At 38.2% G+C, this 20,916-nt stretch overlaps 1 long non-coding RNA gene across 1 annotated transcript in view; it reads left to right on the top strand.

Moving 5' to 3' along the window:
• LOC122240404 overlaps positions 1-5,062 on the top strand; it is a 69,918-nt gene extending 64,856 nt beyond the window's left edge. Inside the window, exon 7 of the long non-coding RNA XR_006220101.1 lies at positions 4,217-5,062. This is a non-coding gene — a long non-coding RNA (uncharacterized LOC122240404). The remainder of the gene's footprint in view (positions 1-4,216) is intronic.
• Positions 5,063-20,916: the final 15,854 nt, after the last annotated feature.

Raw genomic sequence — 20,916 nt, 5'->3', positions numbered from 1 at the left:
TGTTGGTACCCAGGAGATTCAGTCATAAATCAGAGCAAAATTAAATGTAAAATGTACTAAATTTTGGCAGAATTAGATTTTCTTTGCAGAGGCTGAAGTCTTCAGTTTTCCTTGGAATCAAACTTTGGTTTTCTTCCTGGTGCTTTTATTTTCATTTTATTTAAATGAGTGTGTTGTTTCCTGATTAAAATTGATTCTGAATAATTATACCAACAGTAATTCACAGCATGAGCCTGGGCAGCGTTCTTTATAGCTCCTGGAGGCTGTCTTCATCCAGCTTTTCTGAGCTTGCCAGTTTTTCAGTGTTAACTATATTCTCTGCGCAACAGGGTTATGAACCACCCAACAAAGACTGTAGAGTGCAGGATCATTCCTCCTTTCAAATGGCTGCTGTTTTTACAGGTTAGGGACTCTGCGCAGGTCAGAATTTACTTGGTGAATTGCTTATTTACTCATTTCACAGTAAATAGTAGGGAAGAAAGGACAGTGGTTTGGGGTGCCTGGGTAGCTCAGTCGGTTAAGCATCTGACTTCCGCTCAGGTCATGATCTCATGGTTTGTGAGTTCGAGTCCCACGTCGGGCTGTGTACTGACAGCTCAGAGCCTGGACCCTGCTTCAGATTCTGTGTCTCCTTCTCTCTCTGCCCCTCCCCCAGTTGTACTCTGTCTCTCTCTCTCTCTCTCTCTCTCAAAAATAAATAAATGTAAACAAAATTAAAAAATAAAAGGACAGTGGTTTCTCTTCATTAAGATACTTGGTTAGGATTGTTAGTTTCCATGTATCAGGAGCTGGTGGCCCAGGAAGGAGGGGGGGAGAAATGGGTTACTCAGAAGGCACGTGAGTGTTTGGTTCAGACTAGAGGTAGAATTAGAGCTGCTGGTGGGTGATAGGAACAGGACGTTAAAAGTCAACACAGTCAAGCTTACACTCTAATCTCTCTTAGAGGTCTCTCTTTTGCTCTTGCTTCGTTTTTCTCTATGCCATTGGACATTTTCCTGCCTCTTTCCACTTGTGCAGAATATGGTGGCATCACAGGGTCCCAGACTGCACATTCTCATTCTCAGTGACCATTAATTCCCACTCACTAGGCCAGAGTCAGGCCCAAAGGCCTTCAGGAGCTGGGCCACATTTCAGTTAATAGTGAGTGATGGGACAGTGGCAATATACAGAATGCATTTCTTGCTTAAAAGCATTCAAATTAAACAATATTAATGGCAAAACTAAACATAGCCACAGTCTGCAGACCAAATGTAGTATTGAGGCTACATTTAAGATCCCTTGACCAGTCTTTATTAGACCATTTCCCAAATTCATGGGACACCTAGCTTTGTCGGCAGAGATGAAACTAAGATGAGGCAGTAAGGTCTCGGGTGTAAAATTTAAGGTGATGCCCAAAAGTATCAATAATACAGATAAATAATATTTCAATGTAATGTTTTTGTTTTTTATTTATTTTTGTTTTTTAGAGAGAGAACACGTGAGAGGAGGGAGGGGGCAGAGAGAGAGAGAGAGAGAGAGAGAGAGAGAGAAAGAGAGAGAGAATCCCAAGCAAGCTCCATGCTCAGCATGGAGCCTGACATGCCTTATCCCACCACCCTGGGATCATGACCTGAGCCAAAATCAAGAGTCAGATGCTCAACTGACTGAGCCACCCAGGCACCCCTCAATGCAATGTTTGAAAAAATACAAATTAATACAAAAAACTGCATGATGAACAAAATACAAAATTATAAATATAGACAGGATCACTATTGCTGATTTTTCCTTTTGCCTCAAGCTCCAGTATGGCTCACAACAGCATGGTCACTAGGTCTCTACTCATAAGCCAGTCAGTTAGGGACAGGAGAGGAGTCCCATCAATACCCTGTGGGTGGAGGAGTCAGTTGTCAGCAGTAGGGATATGCGCCAGGCAGCAGATCCCAAAAGATGTCTCTAAAGGATGTTAGAGCATGATACTTTGTTCTGGGATACAGACTTTATTAGTCAGCTGGCCATAACAAATACCATAGGCTGGGTGGGAATCTAAGATCAGGGTGCCAACGTGTTTGGCATGATTCTGGTGAGGACTCTCTGGCTTACAGATGACTGCCTTCTCACTGTGTCCTCGCATGGCCTTTCTTCTGTGTAAGAATGTGGGGGCAGAGAGAGAAGCCTAGCTTTCCTTTCCCTATCTCTCCCTATAATCCTATCATAAGGGCCCCACCCTCATGACCTCATCCAACGCTGATTACCTCCCATCTTCAGATACCATTACATTGGGATTGGGGGTTCAACATGTGAATTTTGAAGGACATGAACATTCAGTCCATAACAGCTCCACATATTAGGGATGTGCTCCAAATATTCTTAATTCCTCTTTGTAGTCTACCTTGGACTTCCTATATATTAATTACTCCTTACTTTTAAAAAATCTAGTTATCTTTTGACAATTGTGCCACAATATAAACCCAGTAAAGTAAGTTAAGATTTTGTCATTGACTTCTTATTCCAAGTTAGTTGCCACAGGAGTATCGTTTTACAAAGCTGAATTAATCATTAGAAGAATGACTCAGATTTAACTAGAAGATGAAGTTTGGGTGTTTAACCATTTCTGAAACTCCTGGGACCTGACCAATAATTACACTTCCCATCTGTAAGAAGACAGAAACATTTAGCATATGGTTTTTCTTTTCCATATAAAATCAATCAGAATATGTCACTTTATGGCTTAGTGTAGTTAGTCAAAATGTTGTGCCTAGTTCTTCTAAATGTAAATCTCCTAAAGACATTTTTCAGAAAGTTCTATCAAATTATTAAGTGACAAGAATGTTGGTAGAGAAAATAAATTCCTTTAGACGTCTTATAGGAACTAAAGAATTAAGAAATTCTTTTTTTCTTTTTATCTTCCCCTCCCATCTCCTTAGGGTTTTTTTTTTTTTTTTTCCTGGTTTTGATGTTCAAACACCATATTGGAAAACATTTAAACTGTGAATATAATTCTGCAAACACTTTGAGCCATGACAATATCTGTCCTGGGCAACCTCGTATCAAGCTGGCAAAACAGATCTTGGAAAAATGGGGAAGTATTTTTGTTTTCAGAATGCTTTATATGCAATTCCCCAGAAACAGTTCAAAAAGATAGATACTCTTTTCTAAAAGGTTGCTGTTTTAGCACTTCCCAACTTATAAAGGTTGGAATTTCCCACTGGCTCAGCGGAGAGATTTGTATCAGTTATTTTAGATTCACTTAATAGCACATTTGTGTTTGAGATGAAGTGTGAGTCCCATCAGACAAGTTAAGATTGTTCTTAAAAATTGGCCTCCTTCTCCCTCCCCCCATGTATACTCAGATCTAAAGTAGAGTCTTCCAAATGTTATTCCACAGCTAGGTATGACATCCTATCTTAAAACAGCAGCAATAGCTGCTGTTTCTTTTTGTAGAGAACATGGCTGGGTATATAGCAAGTGAATCTGTCAAGACCGGTGGTTTTTCAGTTCTTTAAGTGAAGCCTTGATTATTCCCCCCTCCCCTGCACCGTACTGGTATAGATGGAAGTGAGGAAGGTGGTAACACATAGAAAAGTACCTCCAATGTTTGTACAAAATGCAGTAACACTTGCCTAATCACCTGTGACTTCAGTATAGCTATTGCATTTTGTTTTTACTTCTGCATTCATCATGTTCTATCCTTTTATTTTCCCTCCTGCTTGTCACCTTATTATGTTTTTTTTTTATTTACTTTTTTAGAGCAGTTTAAGGTTCATTGTAAAATAGAGGGGAAGATAAAGAGTTTTCCCATATACTCTCTGCCCCCAAACCTGCATAGCCTTGCCATTAATTGATGAACCTACATTGACAGATCATAGCTACCCAAAGCCCATAGTTTATTCTTGTGTCACTCTATGGGTTTCGATAAATGTATAGAGACATGTTCATTATAGTATCATACAGAGTATTTTCACTGCCCTAAAAATCTGTGCTCTACCTATTCACCCCTCCCTGCCCACCTTAAACCTGGCAACTGCTGATCTTTTTACATGTATTATAGTATAGCTTTTTCCAGAATGTTATATAGTTAGAATCATAGCATATGTAGCATTTTCAGATTGGTTTCTTTCACTTAGTAATATGCATTTAAAGTTCCTCCATGTATTTTCATGGCTTGATAGTTCATTTTGTTTTGCCACTACATAATATTCCATTGTCTCAGTATACCACATTTTATCCTTTTACCCAGTGAGGAACATCTTGGTTGCTTGCAAGTTTTGGCAATTATGAATAAAGCTTCTATAAACTTCATGCGCAGGTGTTGTGTGGACGAAAGTTTCAAGTCTTTTGAATAAATACCAAGGTGAGCGATTGCTGGACTGTATGGTAAAAATATGTTTAGTTTTGTAAAAAACCACCAAACTATCTTCCAAACTGGCTGTACCACTTTACATTTGCACCAGCAATGAATGAGTGTTCCTATTCATCCACATCCTTATCAGCATTTGGTTTGGTTTTGGAATTTGACCTTTCTAAATAGGTGTGCTGTGGTATCAGGTTCTACCTTGTTTGGCTCTTAGGTTTTACCTTCTCTGCTAGTTTACATGTTTCTTAAAGGCAAGGGTTATGCACATCTTTTTATCTTCAATCACTCCTTGTGTAATCACTTGCATGTAAAGTTCACTCAGAAGTGTGCCAAAAGACTGAAGATGCTGAATGTGTTTGAATTGGTTAAAAGTTCAGTTACAAGGAAAGGAATCATTTATTGAATATATATGCCAAGCATTCAATTGAAATACTTGCACTTTTCCTGTTAATCCTCACAATAGTCCTATGAGAAAGACAAAATTATTCCTACTTTGCTAAAAATGGACAAACTGAGGCTTAAAATAGTAAGTAAATTACCTACCATCAGTAGAGTCAGCTAGACCCATGGTTCTAAACCAGGTCCATTGGCCTAAAGCTTCATTAGGCCATTAGGATGGGCTGCGCCTGCAATTAGAGCCAAGATCCCCAATGTTAGATGCCCATGGGGCCAGGTAGACAGGGTAGGATGCTGGTCAACAGGGAGGGGTTGGGGTAAAGAAGTGGGCAGTCTCTACTTAGCTCTAACCAACTATTAAACATTTTTAGAAACATGAATCCATAAATCTGGATTTTGCAAAATCTTCCAAGTTTTATATTTTGACACCTAATTTAATAATAATACTTGTAAAAGTTAATATAGGTCTGTGGGCCAGATTTAGGCCACAAAAGAAAAGTTTCTAGCTGTTGTATTAAAGAGTAGTTTTTAAAAATTTTTTAATGCTTATTTATTTTTGAGAGAGAGAGGGAGATAGAGAGATAGAAGAGAGATGGGGGGTGAGTGGGGGAGAGGCAGAGAGAGAGGGAGACACAGAATCTGAAGCTGGCTCCAGGCTCCAAGTTGTCAGCACAGAGCCGGAGGCAGGGCTCAAACTCCTGAACCTTGAGATCATGACTTGAGCCAAAGTCGGACACTTAACTTATTGGGCCACCTGGCACCCCTTGAAGAGTAGTTTTAAAGTGTTGCAACACCTTTTCCCCAAGTATGTATTGTGATCCCAAATGATGTAAAGTATTGCCTGTCAAGAAAAATTTAGAGAGCTGTCATTAATAGTTTACTCTTTTGTTGGTAGGTAAAATGTTCACAGATAATACTTGTTAAGAAGTAGTTACCTATCTACTACTCAGTGTGGAGCCCAGAGTGTGAATGATAATGGTTACTATTTTACTTACTGTAGTTGATATGAAGTTCCGATCTAGAACTTCATGAAAACAATAAAAGCATTTATTGAGTTGTGAACTGATGCTGCATACTAAACTATACACAATTTTCTAAGTATTTTATGTAAATATATGCACTCTCCCACAAGAAATTACAAATGACATGCATATGTAACCATATGTAGCTTTGGTGTTAATTACTAGTTGCCCATTATGAGTATGTAGATGAATCCCTTTGTTAGAAGCAGCTAGAGTGATCTCTTGTTCTTCCTCTTGGAGTTTTCTATCTATTGTTTTCCTGATCCAGGTCACCAGCCTGTTTTATCTTTGTCACTGGCCCAGAGTATTTGAGTCTCTCTTTTGACATAGTGTTGATAGGATAATCACAGAAAAATTCTACCTTTCTGTTACATCTCTTGCAGTTTGCATCTGCACAGAGTTTAGTTGAATTTTTATGCTTTAACAATGTTTATTCCTAGCAGCTCTTTCAGGACATGCTGCAGGGAGGTGAAGTCCCCTCACTGTCAATGTTGGCCTCTAAATGTCCCCATTGGGCACTCCTTTAGAGAGAGAGATTTGATGAGACTCCATGATTTCTATGTAGAAAAATAGAATGCCTTCTAGGATGCTGCTAAGGCTCACATTTGTCAATATGTTCTTTAATGATCATGCCCCACCTTTCATTGTAAATATGTCTACTTTCCTATTGCAAGGATATTTCTTGTCCCTGTATATTTCAAGTTTTCCTGCTCTTTATTTTTTTTCATTTTTTCATTTCTTTAATGTTTATTTGTTTTTAAGAGAGAGAGAGATAGAGCATGAACAGGGGAGGGGCAGAGAGAGAGGGAGACACAGAACTCGAAGTGGGTTCCAGGCTTTGCATGGTCAGCACAGAGCCCAATGCAGGGCTCAAACTCACAACCTGTGAGATCATGACCTGAGCTGAAGTCGGACGCTCAATGACTGAGCCACCCAGGCGCCCCTCAAATCTTCCTGCTCTTTTAAAATGGTGCTGTGTTCTTTTACTTTAGTCCTGCTTCCCTCTCTTCTGCTCTTCTTGTTTTGCTCTTCCAGAGAAACCACTTTAGTTGTTTTAACTTATTTTGGAATTTAACATCATGCTTCTAAATAACATGCTTTTATTGCTATTTGTTGATTTAAAAATTTTAAGTGTTATCTATGCAGTTTCAAATAAGAAAGCTCAAGGAAGATTTAGCTCTATTTCCTGCTTGATCCCTACCACAAAATGAAATCGTATTTTTCCAATAAATTTAGTTGAAATTTGTTAGATTGGTATTCCAATATGCAATGTATATGTTATTATGGCTTTATAGGCACTGTTCACAATCAAGCCATTTAGTATGCTCTGATGTATTTTTCCTAATGTTCTGAAATTTTCACATTGATGTGTTTTGATGTACATTTATTTTCATCCATTTTTCTGGTAACTTAATATACCTTTTTAAATTTGGAAGCTTATATCCTTCCATTATGGGAACTTTCTTGAATAATAATAATAATAGTTCTCGTTTGGATGGTTCACTTATCTCCATTTCTTTTATTTTCTTATTCATTTAATGATGTTGGACCTCCTGGACTATACCTCTAATGTTATTATCTTTTCTTCCCTATTTTCTTATTTTCAGTTTCTATATCTTTCTGTTATGATTTACTCTTTCCTCCTTTGTCTCCTCTTATGTTTTCATTGGGTTTAGTTTGCTCTCTCTCTCTCTCTTTTTTTTTTTTTTTTTCTACTTTCCTGAAGTGGAAAGTTAGGTTGCTGACTTAAAGTCTTTCTTCTGTTTTAATATAGATTTTTATAGTTATAAATTTCCTTTCTTGTATTACTTCAGCTACATCCCATACATTTTGGTATGTTGTATTTTGTTTTCATTCATTTTAATGTATTTTTCTAATTTTCCTTGTGATTTCTCTTGACCCATTGGTCATTTAGAACTCTATTGTGTGATTTCCACATATTAGTCAATTTCTCTAATGTCCTTCTGTTATTGATTTTTAATTTCATTTCATTGTGGTTGGAGAACACGTTTTGTAAGATATAAATCCTTATACATGTACTGAAAGCTGTTTTATGGTCTAGCATATGGTATATCCTGGGGAATATTCCATGAGCCCTTAAATAATTATATTTTTCTCTTGTTGGGTGGAAAGTTCTATAGATCTCGGCGTGGTCTAGCTGGTTAATAGTGTTATTCATTTCTTCTGTTTTCTTGTTGGTATTTTGTCTAGTTATTCTATCCATTGCTGAAGGTGGGGTTTTGAATCCTCCAACTATCTTTGTTGAATTGTGTATTTCTTACTTCAATTATGTCAGTTTTGACTACATTTATTTTGGGGTTTTATTAGTTGAATATATTTATAATCATGTCTTCCTGATGGATCGACTTTTTTATCATTATAAATTGTCTTTGTGTTTAGTGACAATTTTATCTTAAGGTTTATTTTGCCTGATATGAGTATCACTCTAATTTTTTTAATTTAAATTTCTATTTAAATTTTAGTTAACATACTGTGCAATATTGGTTTCAGGAGTAGAATTCAGTAATTCATCACTTACATACAACATCCAGTGCTCATCACAACAAATGCCAATTTAGGACCTGTCACCCATCTAGTCCGTCTCCCATTCACCTCCCTCCATTAACCCTCAGTTTATTCTCGATTGTTAAAAATGTCTTGTGGTTTATTTCCCTCTCTCATCTTTTACACCTTCCTGTATGTTCATCTGTTTTGTTTTTTAAATTCCATATATGAGTGAAATCATATGGTATTTGTCTTTCTCTAACTGACTTATTTCACTTAGCATAATACACTCTTAGCTCTATTAGTGTCATTGCAAAAGGCAAGATTTCATTCTTTTTGATGCCTGAGTAATATTACATTATATGTATATATGTGTGTGTGTGTGTGTGTGTGTGCATATATATATGCATGCCACATTTTCTTTATCCATTCATCAGTCGATGGACATTTGAGCTGTCTCCATAGTTTGGCTATTGTTGATAATGCTGCTGTAACATCAGCGTGCATGTACCCTTTCAGATCTGTATTTTTGTAACCTTTGGGTAAATACCTAGTAATGCAGTTGCTGGATAGTAGGTAGGTGTATTTTTAGTTTTTTGAGGAACCTCCATACTGCAGACCTGCACTGTTGCTCTGGGGGAGGATCTTGCTGTGTTTTGTCATTTGCCGGCTCCTGTGAGGAAAGCAGTCACATGAACATGCAGTGGTTCAGAGTTTATGGCAAAACAGAGCAGAAAGCCAGCATCCAGCTTGCTGCCCTCCACCTGAATCTCTGCTGCTATGCCTGGGAAAAGTGCAGCACATTGTCACCACCCTTCCTTCTTGTGATGCAGGAGTCCTCAGACCATGTTGTCACTCCTGGGATTATGCCTGCTTTGCCACCTTTAGGCCAGGCATGTCCTCCATGGTAGAGGACTTCTAGAAATTCAGATTTTGTGCTCTGCTGCTTATAATACTTTGCAGTAGCTTCTGTGAGCAGACTCCCTCCTCACTGCCTTACCCATAGCTATATTGCTCCCGAGTCAGCTCTTTGCACCTCCTACCTTCCCAGAGGAAGTTGCTTTTCTGCTTGTAGACTTGCAATTTTTGTTCTCTCCAACATCCAGTTGCTTTCTTGGGTGTTTAGAATGATAACTATCTAGCTGTTTTAAGGATGTTTGAGGGATGTGTTTTGGGATGTTTTGAGGGATGAGACAAGCTTAGAGTCTTCCTACTCCTTTGCCATCTTAACTCCTTCTCATCACTCTAACTTCTTTTGGTTACTCTTTGCATTGTATATCTTTTACTGTCCTTTTACTTTCCACCTATTTGTGTCTTTGGCTCTAAATTATATTTCTTGTATCCCTTGATCTGTCAATCTCTGACTTTTGATTGGAGTGTTTACACCATTTACATTTAATGCGATCACTGGTAAGGTAAGATTTATATGTGCAAGTTTGGTATTTATATCTTTATGTCTTTTGTCTTTTTGTTTCTCTGTTTCTCCATTGCTGTTTTGCTTAGTGTTAATTAGGTTTCTGAGTATACCATTTGAACTCTCTAAGGCTGCTTGTTTCCACTGCTCCTGTTTTTGTTAGACTCTTATTTTCAGAGCTATTGCAGAATTAGGTAGAGGGTGATGGGAATAGGCTAAGTTAGAATACCACAAACCTCATTGTCCTTATTGAGACTCAGATGTTTTCATTGAATAAAGAATCCTTGAATTGTTTCATATCATTGGTTAATTTCTGAGTTCAGAATAAGTTTGTCAGTTTTTGCCAGTGTTCCATTGCTTTTATGGGTGAGAAAATTTTCAGATATCCTTTTCCCACCATTACAGAAGTGCTTTCAGAGATTACTTGAAGTCTATTTTCAATTCTTTCTTTTGGCCATACTTATTCTCTATTATTATTATTATTTTTAAATGAATCTCTGCTCTTGTTTCTTGTACACAATGGCCAGGATATTTTATCTCTCTGAGGATATTCACATAAGTTAAAAAATTTTCCCCTACATTATCTCTATTTCTTCCAATTTGCTTTAGCTTCTTCATTTTGTCTTCTCTTCTATGTTACAACTCTCTTCAGACAACAATGGCAACTGTAGTAGCAGACATTTATTGAATACCTACTATGTGGTCATCACTCTTCTAGTGCATTATACATATTAACTTACTCAATACATGTTAACTTATTTCATTCTCACATTAAATATTAGAGGTGAGTATTATCAATTCCTCAATTTTACACATGAAGAAGCTGAACTATAAAGAAGGCAAATAACTTGCCTAAAGTTACACAGTAAGAATTGCAGAGTTGGAATTCAGGTCTAGTCTAACTTCTACATCCTCTTTCTCAGATGGCTCATCCTTAGGTTATCTGTTTATGTGTCCAGTGGAGCTATGAACATTCTGGTCATATGGGTGGGACTTATTGATTATGTAGGTGTCATCTGTGAAGTAAATTGGGTTTTTCTTGGCTTTTCTTATTTCTACTTTATATTGCTAGCTTTTTCTTGTCTCCTAGTTAATTATCACTAGTCCATAAGCTTTTTATCCTCTAAATTTTTTTTCTGTTTTTGTTCTCATTTTTTTTCTTTCTACATGTATGAGTTTATGCCTTATGGAGGAAAAAGGTTTACTATCATTTTAGTAGGGCTTTGGGAAAAGCCAGAACTAAATGCATGCTTTCAATACACTGCCTTTTAATCATTTTAAGCATATTTTTTTGAAAAAAAATCTGTTATCTGAAGTTCTTGGAAGTCTAGTCCTTCTGTTTATCTGCTGATTTAACATGAATACTAGATTTTTCCTCTTCAGCTCTATAATTTTGTTTTGCGTGTGCATCCTCAGTGGGAGCTTTATCTATGGGATTTCTGTGTGATTTAGGCTGAGTTTTTCTTCATCTAAATAAGTTTCTCATTTTCTCCTGCTGGGTACTCCAGGATGTCTTTTTACGTTAATGTCATGCCTTAGGAATACAGGACTCTGCAAGGAGAGTGTAAAATAAAACCCAAACTCATGGGATTCTGGTTAAAAATTTTTAGGGGGGTTCCTCCCCTCCTCATGCCTGAAATGTAGAATTGCATCAACCTCCTCATTACATTTCTTTTCCAGTGAGAACACCATTTCACTGAAAATGCAGTCCTCTAAAGTTCCTGGATTAAGGACGAGGGTCTCATTTCCAGCTTTCTGCTTCTCATAGGTTCCAGGTCTTATGTAGTATGTGGTCAGCTATTAAAATCAAAGCCCCTAGGCTGAGACCAGACCCATCCCTTCCCCAATCACCAAACCAGGATAACATGATACTATCTCACTGAGTTTTATCTTCATTTTTTACCTCTGGGTATTTCCTGTACTTTTATTTGAGTTCAGACATGTATTTAAAAGGATATTTGTGATATTTTAACCAGAATAGCTATATGTTTTATAGCAGAAGATTTCATGTTAGCTGATCTGATATTGTTGCCTGAAGTCCTAAAATTAACTTTTCTTGTTGAATTACTTCATGTATACCCCATGAATGTTATCCTCACTCTGAAAGTATGTGTCCATTATATCACTGCTAAGTCAAAGAATGTATTTTCCCCAGCTTCGTTGAGATATAATTGATATGTAACATTGTATAAATTTAAGGTATATAACATGCTGACTTAACACATTTATAAATGGCAAAATAATCACCAGCCACTATAGTGTTAGCTAACACACCCATTATATCACATCATTACCATGTCTTTTTGTGGTGAGAACATGTAAGAGCTACTCCCTTGGCAACTTTCAAGTATATAATACAGCATTATTAATTGTAATCACCATGCTGGACATTAGATCCCCAGAACTTATTCATCTTATAACTGGAAGTTTGTTCTCTTTGACCAATATCTCCCCATTGCCCCTATGACCTAGCCTCTGGTAACCACCATTATAGTTTCTGTTTCTGTAAGTTTGCCTCTTTTAGATTCCACATATAAGTAGTATATAACATTTACCTTTTTTCTGTGTGGGTTATTACACTTAGGATAATAAGGTCCGTCTGTATTGTTGCAAAAGGTGGGGTTTCCTTCTTTCTCATGGGTGAATAAAACTCCATAGTATATATACCACATCTTCTTTATCCATTCATCCATTGACAGACACTTAGGTTGTTTCCATATCTTGCCTATTGTGAATAATGCTACATTGAACATAAGAGGGCAGATATCTCTTCCATTCTTTTGGATACTCAGAAGTGACATTACTGGATCATGTGGTAGCTACATTTTCAATTTGTTTGAGGAATCTTCACACTGTTTTCTACAGTGGCTGTGCCAATTTACATTTCCACCATCAGTGTTCAGAGGTTCCCTTATTTCCACAAACTTGCCAACACTTGTTCTGTCTTGTTTTGAGGATAGCCATTCTAACAGGTGTGAAATGATATTTCATTGTGATTTTGATTTGTATTTCTGTGCTTAGTACTATTGAGTGCCTTTTCATGTTAAAGACTATATTTTTAAAGTAGCCTAATGGAATTTATGACCAGGACAGTAGAGGTAATAGTTTATATTTTGTGCTGGCAAGACCTAACTAGAACATGACATTGTGTTCTGGATACTGCACTTTACAGAATATTAATAGACTTGTGATATGTTATGACAGGGACAGTTAGCATAGTGAAACATTGGGATACTATGTCATTTGAGGATGAGTTTATTATTTTATTTTATTTTGTTTTATTTTATTTTATTTTATTTTATTTTATTTTATTTTATTTTTAATGTTTATTTATTTCTGAGACAGAGAGAGACAGAGCATGAGTGGGGGAGGGGCAGAGTGAGAGAGGGGGACGCAGAATCTGAAGCAGGCTCCAGGCTCAGAGCTGTCAGCACAGAGCCTGACGGGGCTTGAACTCCCAAACCGTGAGATCATGACCTGAGCTGAAGTTGGTCACTCAACCAACTGAGCCACCCAGGCGCCTCAAGAATGAATTTAAAACACAGGGAGATTTAGCTTGGAGAAGGGAAAATTTGAGGGGGTATGATGAGTTGTGTTGTGGAACACCAATTAGATTTATTCTTTGTATCTCCAGAGGGCTTTATAATAGGCAGAAGTTACAGAAGGAGATAAATTTTTTTAACGTAATTTATTGTCAAATTGGCTAACATATAGTGTGTACAGTGTGCTCTTGGTTTTGGGGATATATTGCTGTGGTTTTTTGCTTACATACAACAACCAGTGCTCACTCCAGCAAGTCCCCTCCTCAATGCCCATAACCCATTTCCCCCTCTCCCACCCCTACCCCCCAATCAACCCTCAGTTTGTTCTCTGTATTTGTTCTCTGAGTCTCTTATGGTTTGCTTCCCTCCCTCTCTGTAACTATTTTTTCTCCCTTCTCTTCCCGCATGGACTTCTGTTAAGTTTCTCAAGTTCCACATATGAGTGAAAACATATGATATCTGTCTTTCTCTGGTAACTCATTTCACTTAGCATAATAATTTCCAGTTGCATCCACGTTGCTGCAAATGGCATGATTTCATTCTTTCTCATTGCCAAGTAGTATTCCATTGTATATACAAACAACATCTTCTTTATCCATTCATCAGTTGATGGACATTTAGGCTCTTTCCATAATTTGGCTATTGTTGAAAGTGCTGCTCTAAACGTTGGAGTACATGTGCCCCTATGAATCAGCACTTCTATATCTTTTGGATAAATTCATAGTAGTTCTATTGCTGGGTCATAGGGTAGATGTATTTTTAATTTTTGGAGGAACCTCCACAGTTTTCCAGAGCGGCTGGACCAGTTTGCATTCCCACCAATAGTGCAAGAGGGTTCCCATTTAGAAGGAGATAAATTTAGGCTTGATATGAGGGAAACTTCATGCTGAATTGAAGCATCTGTGCAAGAAAAGATAGCCCACCTTCCAGATGGGTGATGACTTTCTCCTTTCTTCATCATTGAGAGGGATAAAACATAAGTAAGCATTATCTTATCTATAATAGTTAAGATCTCAGACTCTGAAATCAGATTATTTGAATTCAAATTCTGGCTTTATAATTTATTAGCTTTGTTGCCATGGCAAGCTATTTAACCTCCATGAGTTTCTCTTTGCCTATCTGCAAAATGCCATCATAATGGTAACTGTGTCATAAGGTCACTGAGAAATTTAAATGGGGTAATACATATAAAGTTGTTGGGATGGTGCATGGCACAGAGTAAGCCCTAAAGAAATGTTTATCAATATCATTATCATCTGCCAATGATATAAAGGGGTGTCTAAAATAAAAAGAAATCACAGGACACTGGAGTTGTGAATGCTTTATTAGTTTCCCACGGCTGCTGTAACAAGTTACCACAAACTTGGTAGTTGAAAACAATAGAAATTTATTATTTCATATTTCCAGAGGCCAGAAGTCTGACATCAGTTATAGTGGGCCAAAATCAAGCTATCTGCGGGGCTGCATTGTCTTTGGAGGCTCTAGGAGAGAATCAGTTCCTTGCCTCTTACAGCTTTTGGTGGCTGCTAGCATTTGCTGGCTTGTGGCCACATCATGCTTTTCTCCGCTTCCGTGGTCACATTGCCTTCTCTTCTGTGTGTAGTCAAATCTCCCTCTGTCTCCCTCTTGGAAGGATACTTGTGATTGTATTTAGGGTCCACCTGGATAATCCAGGACAATCTCATTGTTTCAAGGTCCTTAATTTAATCATATCTGCAAAGTTCTTTTTTTGCCATATAAGACAATATTCACAGATTCCAGAGATTAGGACATGAATATCTTTGGGGGTCTATTATTCAGCTTACCACAACAATCTTTGTGGACGCCAAACTATCTTCTTTGCTCTGAGAACACTCTCTACTACATCCTGTGCAAATGTCCTCCAGTCTCCCCTTGAGTAATATCAGTGTTAGGGAACTAATATCATTGGCCGTTAGACTGTACTATAATAACTTTTAACCCCTTCCAATTCTCAAGAATCCATGCTTTTGGAGTCATTGTTTTTAAGTTCTTTTTGTGATCTGGTTTTATATTTGTTTATGGTCTCCTTGTACAATGTGTATAAAAAAAGAATGTGCTATATTGAGGTCAATTTACCCAATCCATGCCTGAACAATTATTGAGGCTTCCTAGTGACCTGTAACATTAAAATGAGGAAAGTATATCAATCAAAATTTTATGTTTGCAAATGTTCAAAACTAACTGAGTGAGGTGCCTGGGTGGCTCAGTTGGTTGAGCATCTGACTCTTGATTTTGGCTCTGGTCTTGATCCCAGGGTTGTAGGATCAAGCCCCACATTGGGCTCTGCACTGAATGTGGAGCCTGCTTGGGATTCTCTGTCTCTTCCTCCCTGCCCCTCTTTCCTGCGCGCGCTCTCTCTCTCTCTCTCTCTCTCAAATTAAAAAAAAAAAAATAACTAAGTGACTAAAGCAGTGATAGGAATTTATTGGTTTATATACCAGAAAAACCCTGGAATACATATAGCTTCAGCTGGATCCAGGTACTGAAATGGTGACTTGGTTGCTCAGGAGTTGGTCTCTCCATCTCTTAGTTCTGTATGAATTTATTTAGCGAGCTAATGCTAAGATGACAAGATGATCACCAATGACCCAAGCAACTGCTATCTTCTTAGACATCAGTGGAAAAAGCTTCATTTAAAACAAATATTTCCAGGGGCACCTGGGTGGCTCAGTTGGTTAAGCGTCCGACTTTGGCTCAGGTTATAATCTCATGTTCCGTGAGTTTGAACCCCATGTTGGGCTCTGTGCTGACAGCTCATAGCTTGGAGCCTGCTTCCAATTCTGTGTCTCCCTCTCTCTCTGCCCCTCCCCTGCTCACGCTCTGTCTCTCTCGCTCTTAAAAATAAATAAAGATAAACAAAATTTAAAAAAATATTTCTAGAATTTGCATTCATTGGGCTAGGCCAACCTTGAATTGAGCCAGCCTCAATAAACTCCAGGGACATTGAGTAAAGAATGATGGTCTCCCATAAAATATTAAAAAGGCACTATCAGCAAAAGGGAAATATTTGTTGGTCAGGCTACAAAAACAGATGTACTATGCAAAGCATCACATGTAATATGCAAAACATTACATATGCTATATGTAATCATAGTTTCAGTGGTACGTTTTGCTGGAGGCTTATGGAATCAATCCCAGCACTCTATAGTTGTATATCAGGCTCTGTGTACATTTGTTTGTTTATATTTTAGATAAAATTTACCAGATGGGAGAAATCCATTGGTGATGCCTAGCTGGCTTGGTGGAAGTGATCAGAGGATGTGGGTAAATTCATCTTTGAACAAATGAATTAAATATGCACAGTAAATGGTTTAATGCACAGCAGGAAAGTGGCTCCTAAGCGTTGGGGAAGAAAGCAAAGCCAGCAGAGCAGCAAGCCTCGCGCAGTTACTCCTGTGGTCAGGTCTGAGAGGTGGCGATAGCCAGGAGGCTAGCAGAGTGCTTTGTAGCACAGAGCTTGTCTGAGTGTGCAATATGTTACCTACAGCTGGGTCTGGCATAATCATCCCTGACTAATGGGAGGTGAGAGGAGGGGGTTCAAGTGCTGAATAAATAAATTACTTAATTACATATTATCAGAGAGAAGAACAGATGGTCAGCTTAGCCCATCTCCTGATGCCTTTGGCTTCAGAATGGAGAGTAGATCTCATGAGACTGGAGCAGGTTGGGCTCTTGATTCTCTTTATCTGCTGGTCCTACCAGAGGTTCATGGTGTTCAGGAATAAACAGGCCTCATTTCCCCAAGGCTGGAGGGCACTGGGTGCTCCAGTGCCCATTCTGAACTAAAGCTGGGCAGGTCTAAACTACTCGGCATTTTCTACTTTGTTAATTTTGGCACCAGATGGAGGTAAAAATGCGTTTCATTTCCTGTAAAATGGTTGAAAAGTGATTTTCAATTGAGAATCTAATAAAATGTGAAGGGGGTAGTTGAGCATTTATTTTATGTGCTCAGGAGTATCTCCTATCATGTCAGACCATACACTTGTTTTCCTTGGCTTTCGATGTCCCCGTGGAGAACCCACTTTTTCTATGTACTGGTTGCTCTGGTGTCAGAGGGAAGGGTGGCTGAGGTTGAATTCTGGAAGCACCATGTTTGTTTTCAGATGCCTCAGTTTGACATGGGAAGGTCTTCAGAGAGGGTGGCTGGTTCCCAAATGCTGGTGTGGGGATCGTTGCCAGATTGGCTGCGTTGGAATCACCTATGTTGTTTATTGAAGCTATTTGTTCTTTAGCTCCAAGCATAGAGATTCTGATTCATTAGGTCTTGGATAGGCTCTGGGAATCTGTGTTTCTAAAAAGCTCTACAAATGATTATGAATTAAGTTTGGAGATCACTGTATCAGTTGGGTGGCAGGAAATGGAAAGTCTCTTTGAGAGGTTATTAAAGACACTTTAATAACCGCTTATTTACAAAGGTGTGAGCAAGTTTAGGGGGAACTGTTAAGGGATGATGAGCCATCCTAGCAGTAGTAGGAAATAGGTGCAAGGGGAGGAAGTAGTTACCAGAACTTGGTGGGACTTATAGGTGTAAGAGAAGACCCCTGGACAGGCACCATGGACAGCCATTGTCACCCCATCCTCTGGCAGGGAGGAAAACTTCTCTCTCCTTTGGCCCTTTGATCTCTTTCTGGTGCTTTTCATTGGCCAGATCCATAGGGCCAGGAGTCCAGGCGATGCAGTCTATAAAAGTCAGACTTCTGAGACACCAGACAAGATGGAGAAGGCTGGAGAGTGGAACTGAAGGAGCAGATAAAGAATATCTAGCACATGTTGGTATAGATGATATTTTCTAGTTACACATTTGTATCAATATGGGAATGGCAAATATGTGGATGTGTTTTTGTTTACAGACACACTTTTTTTTGGGGGGGGGTATGAAATTGCCTTCTCAACGATTTCATCATAGAGACTGGAAACTCTTAAGGAACAGGGCTGACATCTTTAGAATTATCTTCCTGTGCCCTGCCCATGGTTTAGCCAGTTAATATTCTTTCTCTGGAAAGGGCTGTAAGGAGAATATTTTGGAATATCACACATTTTAGAGAATGTTTTGGAAGTTGTGTACCTGGTTGGCAACTTTACATTTAACAATATATTTTTGGGATGCTCTATTCTCTCTTATTAAGTTATGATGGCTCTATTGTTCCATATTCTGTGAATTTATTTGTACTTTATAGGAAGCTGTTTATATTTGTAACCAATACGATCTTCATGCTGAATATGTCTCCTTAAAGAAACCACCTTTCTATACTTCCTAAAAGATTGAATTTAGTTGTATTGCTCTTTTTTTTTTTTTTGGTTTTATGTCAGAAATTTATTTCACTGTATTCGAAGCTTGCATAAATGCTTATTTGTGAGTATAACGCCATATCAGAAGGATTGGATTAATTTTGATTATAGTGTGTTGCCTGTGAAGATTTGAGCACATCTTAATATAGCAGTAAAAAAAAACACCAAACTTTATGGGAACTGTCCATGGAATCCCTGGAGATTTATCTACAGCTTCTGTTTTAAGACTCCAGCTCCTTCCCCCCAGTGAAGAAGTGTTTGGCATGTAGAGTCTCCCTTCTTGATACAAACTAACAGCTCAAAGACAAAGTCTTCCACTACAGCTATTCATTAGGTCTCCTGTGTCTGGTAAAGAGGACAGTTCTGGTCTCACACCAAGGGAATAATATGCATACTGATTGCCAGCATCTTTTAGTACCTAATGTGTCCTGGGCACTTGACATACAATTTAGTTCTTCCAGTTCTTCCAGTTGCTCAGGAAGAAAGCTTTGGAGTAAACTTTGAATCCCTTTTTTTTTTCTTCACATACCTATATAAATCTACTCCAGATTGTCTACAAAACAACTCCAGAAGTCTCTACTTTCAAAATATATACAGAATCTGGTCACTTCTCACCATGTGCAATGCAGGGTGCTAGTTCAAGTCACCATCATCTCTCCCCTGGATTCGACTAGTGACCTCCTAAATGCATTGCCTGTGTCTCTCCCTTCTCCCTTCCATCTTTTTTTTTCTATAGAGCAAACAGAGAAAGGCCTGTTAAAGATCAGATCATGTAGCTCTTCTATTTATAGCCCTCCAGTGGCACCCACCTCACAAAGTCATTACCATAGCTTCTAAGGTGGAATCCTATCTTTTCTTAACTCTCTCTCTGACCTCATCTCCTTTTGCTCTCCTCTCATTATATCTACCTACAGCATACTTCTGCCTTTGTATAGGCCATTCCTTCTGCCTAGAATCCTCTTCCTCCAGTTTTTTACTCTCTTATTTCATTCAGGTCTCTTGAAATATGACCCTCTGAGAGAAGCCTTCTCTGAATACTGTATATATAGCAGCCACCATTACTCTCTTTTCACCGCATTGTGTTCTTTTTCCTTGTATTACATATCAGCACCTGACATATTTACCTGTTTGTTTCTTCTGCACGCAAATTAAAGCTTCTTAAAGGCTGACTTAAAGACCTTTGAGGTCCCTGGTCTATCTCTGGCACCTGCTTTAGTAAATGGCACATAGATGGTGTTCATCAAATATGGGTTAAGTAAATGAGTGGATTTAGGAGTAAATCAATTATTCTTAAGAAATATATTATCTAGCGTTTAGCAAAAATAACTCAGAAAATTTTCATTTTAAATAATATTGTATTGAGTACTTACCTGATACTTTGCTTAAGCATTTTATCAGCCTTATTGCCAATGAAGAATGTTTTGGTTTATTGTGAAGGAGGGGAATATGCGTATCACATACACACACATGTGCACGTGTACATGCAAATATAAACATACATATATGTTATGTATGAATGTGCATGTTCATGTATGTATGCATGTGTGTGAGTGTGTGGAAGAATGTGCATGCACTTTGCATGTGTGTGCATGATTATGAGTGTGTTTGTGTTTAAAACTTTTCTTGGCCCAGGAAGGAGATACCTTCCTACTCAATAGTTCATTGGAAAATCTCCATCTTCTGTCCTAGGAGCCGGTGCCAAAGGTGGACATGGAAGAAGGAGACAGTGGGGATCTGCACATGAATGAAGAGACCTGACTGTGGCGTATTAGAGGATTTATTAAAGGATTGGACAGTTTTCCTTTATGGTCTTTGTGAAGCCTCGGAGTTACTAACTGCCAGTGCAATATGGTATCACAAAGATAACAGCCTTTACTAGAAGTTCAGTTTTCTATTCCTACCTTGGAAAGCAGCAGCTTAACAAACCCAAGTGGTCAACGTTTATGGTACTCCTGTCTTTCTTCTAGGACCCTTTGAAATATATGTCTTTTGAATTTAGTTTTGCTGAAAAATCTGCATCCAATTTGAATGAAATTGAATATGTTTCAGGGCTCAAGCAGCATGCCTTCCATCTGAAGCAAAATGGAGATGAATTTCAATTAGATGTTCCCATTATAATCTGTCTCCACCTGTAGTTTTCCATAAAAATTGCTAGGAAGTGTGGTATAATGTATGATCAGGATTTGCCCACTGGCATCAGTGTCCCATTATCTTAGTAAAAAAGCACAAAATAATTAGTCTGATGCATATAGATAGCAGCTTCTTACAGCGAGTGACTTTAATTGTGGTGAGTAATATATACGGAGTTTGAAGTATTATAGATTTCCCTCCCAAGAAGATACCAATTACTAATTCAGTTGACAAAGTAACGATATTTCAGAAGATTTAATGCAA

This window comes from Panthera tigris, chromosome A1 (genome assembly GCF_018350195.1).
Source record: "Panthera tigris isolate Pti1 chromosome A1, P.tigris_Pti1_mat1.1, whole genome shotgun sequence".
Taxonomy (NCBI): domain Eukaryota; kingdom Metazoa; phylum Chordata; class Mammalia; order Carnivora; family Felidae; genus Panthera; species Panthera tigris.
This window is presented reverse-complemented; position numbering and strand designations above follow the sequence as displayed.